Source organism: Mirounga leonina, unplaced genomic scaffold, assembly GCF_011800145.1.
Source record: "Mirounga leonina isolate KUSES-001 unplaced genomic scaffold, KU_Mleo_1.0 Mir_168, whole genome shotgun sequence".
In the NCBI taxonomy this organism is placed as follows: Eukaryota; Metazoa; Chordata; class Mammalia; order Carnivora; family Phocidae; genus Mirounga; species Mirounga leonina.
The window spans coordinates 2,361,373-2,370,111 of NW_023270426.1; positions in this window are offsets into that span (position 1 = coordinate 2,361,373).

The following is an 8,739-nucleotide window of genomic DNA, read 5'->3' on the forward strand; positions in this document are numbered from 1 at the left end:
GGAGAGCCCTCTTCTGAGTTGCAGCCTGCTGACCTCTCACTATATCCTAACAGGGCAGAGAGTAGAGCTGCAGGGGCATTCCTGACGGTCAGTCAGGATGCCCATGATCCTTTAATGCCAATCATAGAAGGAGTCTGGAAAGCAACGAATGACTGATGCAGTGACTCATCTAATGGTTTGATACGCTGTGCTCATTCACCTAGTTGTTACTCTGCACTGTTTAATCCCTTAAGAAGTCAGATGGCATTGACTATTTGCTTTATACATTACATACATGCTTAGATCTGGTCAATTTAGTTACTAAAAAAGAAAGAAGAGGGGCGCCTGGGTGGCTCAGTTGGTTAAGCGTCTGCCTTCGGCTCAGGTCATGATCTCAGGGTCCTGGGATCGAGCCCCTCCATCGGGCTCCTTGCTCAGTGGGGAACCTGCTTCTCCTTCCGCCGGCCACTCCCCCTGCTCGTGCTCTGTCGCTCTCTGTCAAATAAATAAATAAAATCTTAAAAAAAATAAAAATGAAAGAAAACTCCATATTATACTAATGATCAAATGCTACAAAATAGAAATCATGCTAACTTTGACCAAAAAGATTATAATAGCCTCTATTACTGAGCACTTACTACATGCAAATATTATACTAAGTGCTTCATACAATTTAGCTCATCTAAAACTCAATAAATAGGCTGTATCTATGACTAACAGAATGACCAAGTAAAAGTGGTTTAAAAAATGTAGAAAATGTATTATTCACGGTGCCCACAGAGCTCCATGATGTTATTGGCACAAGGACGGCCTTGCTTTCTGTCTTTTCTGAAGTTTTCCTCAGTGTGTCAATGGCATCCCTCTTTTTGACCGCAAGCTGGCTAGAGTCGTATTGGGCTTCACACCACATAAAATGAAAGGGAAGGGGCAGGAGGAGAGGGAGAGAGAGAATCCCAAGTCGGCTCCACACCCAACACGGATCCCGATGTGGGGCTTGATCCCACCACCCTGAGATCACGACCGGGGCCAAAATCAAGAGTCAGATGCTTGACTGACTGAGCCACCCAGGGGCCCCCTAGCTTTAATTTGTATTAGAGAAGAACTGTTCCTCCCACTGAGTTGCATTGGGTCATCTGTCCAGACCCTAGTCACAAAGTGGCAACTGAGAACATGAATATCTAGAGTTTTCAGCCTCAGTAATTGGAGGTGGGCTCCATCAGCAAGGGAGGGAGAGGAAGTAGCTATCAGGTAGGAAGGGGCAGCACTGTTCACAGGTGTTATAATTATCTCCATCTTACAGAGGCGTTAAGTTTGAGCTTAAAGAGGTGAGGTAATTGACCCACAGCGACCCGGGTGGAACGTGCATTGCTAGAATTCGAATCTAGCTCTGCAGCATTCCAAAGCCTGGGATGCCATGTCAGACGGACCCAGGTTTGTAGCTCAACTTTGCGTCTTTTCGTTGGTGACTTCGTACTACAATTATTGTCCTAACCTCCTCCGTATAAGTGAATAGTAAGCCGATAACGTACAAGTGCTGAGCACAGTGCCTGGTCCTGTCATCACTGTCTTTGTCATCAGTCAGCAGCATTATTACAGAAGGGTACCGAGGATGCCCCCCACTGGGTGGAATTTCTAGGTGGTTGTTCAAAGTCTAAGAGCTCCTCTTCTGTCTTCCGCGGTACCTGGTATGAGGCATTTACTCTGTTGCTGTGGCCATACTTCCTGGCTTGTGTCTTTCACTCATATGAACGCTCCTTGCGAACAGAGACCACATCTTACTTATCTTCCTATTTTCAGCCTCTTGCACAATGTTTGGCGTGTGGTATGTGCTCAGTAAGAGATTTTGAATGGTGGTGAGGGTAGGAATAGCTCTCTATTCAACACTTGGGAACTAGGAGTCCTATTTCTCAACCTAAGAAAAATCCTCACTTCCCAGAAAAATATGCGATTACAAATATCTTATACAGGGACGTCTAAATGACAGGCTCAGCACTGAATGGAACTACGTATGTTCAGAGAAAAATTCTTCTTGAAGATTTTATTATTTGAGAGAGAGAGCATGGGCAGGGAGGAGAGGGAGAAGCAGACTCCCTGTGAGCAGGGAGCCTGACACGGGGCTCGATCCCAGCATCCTGAGATCATGACCTGAGCCGAAGGCAGACTGCTTAACCGACTGAGCCACCCAGGCGCCCCTTTTTTGTTCAGAGAAAATTTTTATCCTCCCGAATCCACAAACGGAAAGGCTACTATTATATAAATCTTCTTCTTTCATTTCAAACCTTGATGTACGTTCATTGATTAAAATGTATAGGGGTGCGTCAACAAAATTTCAGCTCAAAGAAGTCATTCAAGCATCCAGAAAAAAACACGTGTATTATAAATTTGAGATCCTTAGAAAAATTAGGAGGAACATCTAAAAACTCAGCAATAAAATACTTTGGGACTAAGAGGAAAATGCATTCTAGAACAATTTCAAATAAAACCAAACTTAGGAGAAATGTTCATTTCTGAAAGTTGCCTTCCAGTTCTCACGTTTCCCTGTATCTGAGGATACTAAGTGTAATTCCTCAGCACAAGATGAGTAGCAGACAGTTTACAACACTCACCCCGAGAGCATGGAGACGCACTAGGGGAAACAGATACTGCTCTGCATGTAATAGGTATTTCAGAGGTAGTGAAAATCAGGCAGCCATATTGGCATCCTCCCCTGCTTTATTTATTTATTTATTTTATTTATTTGCGAGAGAGAGAATGAGAGACAGAGAGCATGAGAGGGAGGAGGGTCAGAGGGAGAAGCAGACTCCCTGCTGAGCAGGGAGCCTGACATGGGACTCAATCCCGGGACTCTGGGATCATGACCTGAGCTGAAGGCAGTCGCTTAACCAACTGAGCCACCCAGGCGCCCCTCCTCCCCTGCTTTAAACTCTGACATACACAATGTACATACACAAAACCTTGGTTGGCATTTTCGTTAAAAGCTCCCAGGATGGTATACAACCGTGTTGCTCTTTGGTGTAAGATGTTCTTCAAGGGGAAGACACCCATCTTCAAGATACCAAATCTCCTTAAACTAAGCCATAAATGTAATGTGGTCCCAATAAGAATAACAAAAGGACTTTTGCAGGATTATAAGCATATTTTAACATTAACCTATCAAAGTTAATGTTTCACACTCCTAGGAAAGAGTAAACATGCAAGCAGAGGAGAAGAAAATTCTGAAAATGAAGAGCAGTGAGGGTGGATTAGCTTTCTCAGATGTTACAGCATATTATAAAGTGATGATAATTAAAACGGTGTGATGAGTATGCGTGAATAAATTGACAGATTAACAGCAAACACTATGGAGCCTAAGAATAGGCCCAGAATACATCCATGAACACTTAAGAGGTGAAGGGATGGCATTTAAAACTATCGGAGAGAGTGGGGCACCTGGCTGGTTCAGTCGGTGGAGCGTGCGACTCTTGACCTCAGGGTTGTAGGTTCAAGCCCCACGTTGGGTGTAGAGATGAGTTAAAAATAAAATCTTAAGGGCGCCTGGGTGGCTCAGTTGGTTAAGCGACTGCCTTCGGCTCAGGTCATGATCCCAGGGTCCTGGGATCGAGGCCCGCATCGGGCTCCCTGCTCCGTGGGAGGCCTGCTTCTCCCTCTCCCACTCCCCCTGCTTGTGTTCCTGCTCTCGCTGTCTCTGTCTCTGTCAAATAAATAAATAAAATCTTTAGAAAAATAAAAAAATAAAAAAAATAAAATCTTAAAAAAATAAATAATCCCAATAAATAAAACTATTGGGGAGAGACAGATGATCACAAAAGGATGTTAAGCAACTGGAATAAAAGTTATTACACCAACATTTCACACCTCACACCAAAATAAATTCCACAAAGGTCAAAGACTTCAATGTGGATGATAAACCCATTAAGGCACTAGAAGAAAGCAGATGATAATGTCATTTTATTTATTTTTTAAAGATTTTATTTTTAAGTCATCTCTACACCCAATGTGGGGCTCGAACTTACAAATCCCGAGATCAACAGTCACATGCTCTTCTGGCTGAGACAGCCAGGTGCCCAAGGAGGATAATTTTAATAATCTTCACATGGGGAAGTTCTTCCTAAGAATGAAACAAAACAAAACAAAAAACCCTAGGGAAAGAAAACACACTTAGCTTGACCCATGGGTGAATGGCTGGGAGCCTTCCAGGCCTTTAGCAAATATAAAATCCAGTGAAACAAAGAAAGTATTAGAGTCCTGGGGGTCAGCGACTACTGATCCTTCTGTCACCTCCTGCCTTAGAGCACGGCCCCTAAGTTCTCTCCCTTGGCTCTGCTCCAGTGAATGGATGTCGGGACTGCACCAGCCACCAGACATGCAGCACGGAGGAGGCCCACAGTGAGGGGGGATGAGGCCCACAGTGAGGGGGAGCTCATCTTGACTTTTTTAAGTTGAAAGCAATAAATCTGTTCTTGTTTAAGTGGCAGATGGACTGTTCCTTGGCTTTTGGCAAACTTTTCAGGGAAAAATGAACCCATATGGTCTGGAAGGGGGAAAAAAAAATAGGGCAACAACCAAGATCTGGATCTAACTGCTTAGCTAATCACTTAGCAGTCGGCCAGAAGTCATGGGCTGGAACAGGACGACGGGGACTTCCTGGAAAGTCTCACCCACCCTGTCTTCAGCGCTTTACCTGGGTTGACTCATTTCCTTTTCACAGCAGCTCTGAGACGTGAACTTAGATAATGCGTCCTCACAGGCTGTCCTGTCATCAAAACATATGGCATTCTAGGTCATAGGAATTTTATCTATAGTATCATCTACTCATGAAAAATAATTTGTGTTACAACGAGCCCCTCTCGAAACTCACAGATCATAGTGTATGTGAATGTCTACATTTGTTCCCTTAGTCAGCGTTTTGTGACTCTGCGAAACCACCTTGTCTTCCTAAAGGTACATAGCAACAACCCACAGTTATATGTATCCGGGAGCGCTGCAACACTGATTTTCCTGAAATAAACGCAATGTCCACTTATCCTGCTCCTCTCATTCTTCTTCCTCCCTCTAAATCAGTGTTTCATTTACCATCGGCAACCTCTAGCCTGCGCAAAGAAAGCAAGTAAGACAAAGCAAAACGAAGCAGGGGTCCTATGCAAAACTGAGGATAAAATTTCAGCCTAATGAAGACAGAAGACTGAAAAGGTTAGGAAAGACAGCTCCGTGGAGTCAGGACATGTATCTCCTGACTCCCAGTCATGAGTTACTCACAGTAGGCAAAGACTAAAAATAGGGCAAACTCACTACACACAGACACTGGGGTTTAATTTAGAAATTGCTATGTTTTTGTTTTTGTTTTTTTCTCTTTGCACCACTGACCTCTCCTAAGATTCTCCACCATGAGAAAGCAGGCAGATCCACTGAGAAACAGCATCATGGAGCCTAACAACCACCACCAGGCTTAGGAGCCAGACCGTGGGACATTCTAATGACTCCATTGTCTTCCAGCCTGTGAACCTGGGGCTTAGGACTTGTGTCTCCAGCTTCAGCTTCCTGGGACTCATATTGCACATGATCAGACTAAGCATCTAGGAACTACAGAATATTGGACATAATGTAAGTTCAGTGCCTGACACCGTAGGTGATAAAAAATGAAACCTATTATTACCAGCAGATATTTTTCTAAATTATCTGTCGAGTCTTTTTTTTTTTCATTCCTCAATTCATTGTATGTGTAAGGAAATTCCTACGGCACTGAACACGACTGCAAGTGTGTGCTAACTGAAAAAAAAAAAAAGATTAGCTATTTCGAACATACAGAAAAACATTGAAAATAACATACTGTCACCTATGTGTGTATCCGTCAAGAAAGAGTGCCACCTGGGCGCCTGGGTGGCTCAGTTGGTTAAGCGACTGCCTTCGGCTCAGGTCATGATCCTGGAGTCCTGGGATCGAGTCCCACATCGGGCTCCCTGCTCGGCAGGGAGTCTGCTTCTCCCTCTGACCCTCCTCCCTCTCATGCTCTCTCTCTCATTCTCTCTCTCTCAAGTAAATAAATGAAATCTTAAAAAAAAAAGAGTGCCACCTGTGTGTTTTAAAACTTTATATAAAATGGTTATCAGGTGGTCCATATTATTTTATAGCTTGCTGCACCCTCCCCCTCAGCACTGTTTTTGGGACTTAACACATGTTGATATTTTTTTAAGCTTTGTTATTTTAAAAGCTCTAAAGTAGTCAATTGTAGGTACCTGCCATAATGGGTTTCTGAATTCTCTCACTGTTGGAGATTTAGATTGCTTCCAGTCTTTCACTAGTACAGAGAATATTGCAACAGACGTCCTCCGTATACCTGCTTCTTTCAATACCTGTGGGAGGCTTTCTCTAGGGTACAATTCCACAGCTCCAGGGGAAAAATCACTAGATTCACAAAATAGCCCCATTTTCAACATCACTCGCTACTGCCAAACTGTGTTCCGAATGGTTATAGCATTTTATTGTTGCGGCTTGCGGGGGGGCGGGGGGCAGGGGGGTGTTGTTTGCTTTTCATTCTTTATTGAGCTGTATCTTAGACACCATAAAATCTACACATGCAAAGTGTACAGCTCAGCAGACTTAGTATATTTGCACAATTGTGCAACCTTCACCACAATATAATTTCAGATTCATGTTTTTATTTATAAATAAAGAAATCTGTAAAGCTGGTTATGCATCCTGGCCGTGGCCACAAAAATCCCCGGGAGGAGCTAGTCGGCCGAGATTTCCTTGCTTTAAACCTGTTGTTTGAGGAGGTAACTGGCAGGGACATTCCCAACTTGATTATGAAGAAGAAGAAAAAAAAAATTCTTTAAATGCAGGTTCCTGTTATTTGCTTAAAAAAGCATTCCTATTTATTCACCTCGAGTAAAGTGACTCAGAGCTAACTCTATTTGAAGACAAGGAGAGGAGTGTGATTCCAAATGAAGGCGTTATTCACCACCCCCTAGCAGCCCCCCAACAATTCTGGCTCATGCCAGAAAGGGAGGGAGGTGTGAACGGAGTACGGATATTGGAGTAAACAGTTGTGAAAGCTAGTGCATTGGCAAAGAGAGCAACTCTCTCTTATTTCTCTCCACAGCTTCACTTGTTGGGCTTTGGATCAAGTAATTTCCAATGCTCTGAGTTATTCGTTAATGGCACATTCAAGTATTCTTTACTCCAACTTGAACTTCATGTATTAACAACGTGGATTGCCAAGTAGGACTTAGAGGACACATTTCTTTAAGAATATCGTTCCTAGGCAGCCATGGAAGATTCAAAATCGAAAGCGTCTCTCTCCTCGGCGGCATCTCATGAGAAACCTCAGGTTCAAGGACAACGTCCATTCTCTCTCGCTAGTTCATTCCCGTTCGTCCCCGGCTTAGGGAGATCCATTTTCAGATGCTCTGATTTCACTCCGTCAAGTGCCTGGCAGCTTTCTGAAATTTCCTCCTTGCCCTTCCGACCTTCCCGCAAGTACGGAGGGACAGTCACGTTCTGGGGATGGCCCAGCAGCCGGTGGCGGCAGACCGGGCTACGTGCAGGAGGAGAGGCAGGGACACGGGACCGACCGCCCAGGGCAGCTGAGGCCTCAGCCACACCCACCATCCGCAGCTCACACAGCCCTGCCATCAGGGCTCCTTTGGGTTTGGGATGGGATCTGCACAGCTCGGCTTGGCTCGGGGAGACAAGGCCCGCTTTCTCTTTAAAATCTGCTCCCTACGAGTTGCCAGGGTTCCAAAAGTAGGGTTGGGGGCAATCCTATCTGCCCTCCCCCCACCCAGCGTCCCATCTTACTGTAGTAGCCTGGCTAAGTGGGAGGTCCTTCTGTGTTCCACGTGCATTATTTCACTGAATCCTCAGAATCATCCCACCCTCCAGGTATTCTTAGCTCTGTTTTTAGATGAGGACCCTGAGACCCAGGAAGTGAGGGGTCTCGCTTAAGATCACAATTTATCGAGGGAAAGGGTGGGGGTCTGACTCCACAGCAGTGGGCTTCAGGGGATGGGGGACGGGAAGCAGGAGAAGGGGTCCACTGGGTGCAGGTGGAAATTTTTAAAAATAATAAAATCTGCGGTGCCTGGGTAGTTCAGTTGGTTAAGTGTCAGACTCTTGGTTTCAGCTCAGGTCGTGCTCTCAGGGTCGTGGGATCGAGCCCCACACTGGGCTCCATGCTGGGCATGGAGCTTGCCTGGGATTCTCTCTCTCCCTCTGCCTTTGGCCCTCCCCCTGCTCTCCCCCAGCTGTATAAATGAGCAGCCAGGGTACTCTGAGGGGGCTCAACCGGGACACTGAGGACGGCAGGACCAAAGGATGAGAAGATCCTGGGTTTTTCTGTTTATTACTGTGGTAAAATATAAATAAAATTTACCATTTTAACCGTACACTTCAGTGACAGTAAGTACCTTCCCAATGTTGTACAACCATTGCCACCATCCATTTCCAGAAACTTCTCATCACCCCAAACAAAAGCTCTGTACTCACTAGACATGACTCCCTATTCTTCCCTCCCTCCAACCCCCAGTCACCTCTGTTCTTCCGGTTGCTATGAATTTGCCTGTTCTAGGTACCTCATAGAGTCCTATATATAATATTTGTGTTTGGCTTTTGCGTCTGTTTTTTTTTTTTTTTTTTCCCACTTCACATGTTTTCAAGTTCATCTAATGTTGGAGCATGTATCAGAATCTTCTTTTTGAGGTAGAATAATACGCCGTTGTTTATAAGAACTTGGGGGTTTTATTCATTTGTTTGTTTTTAAAG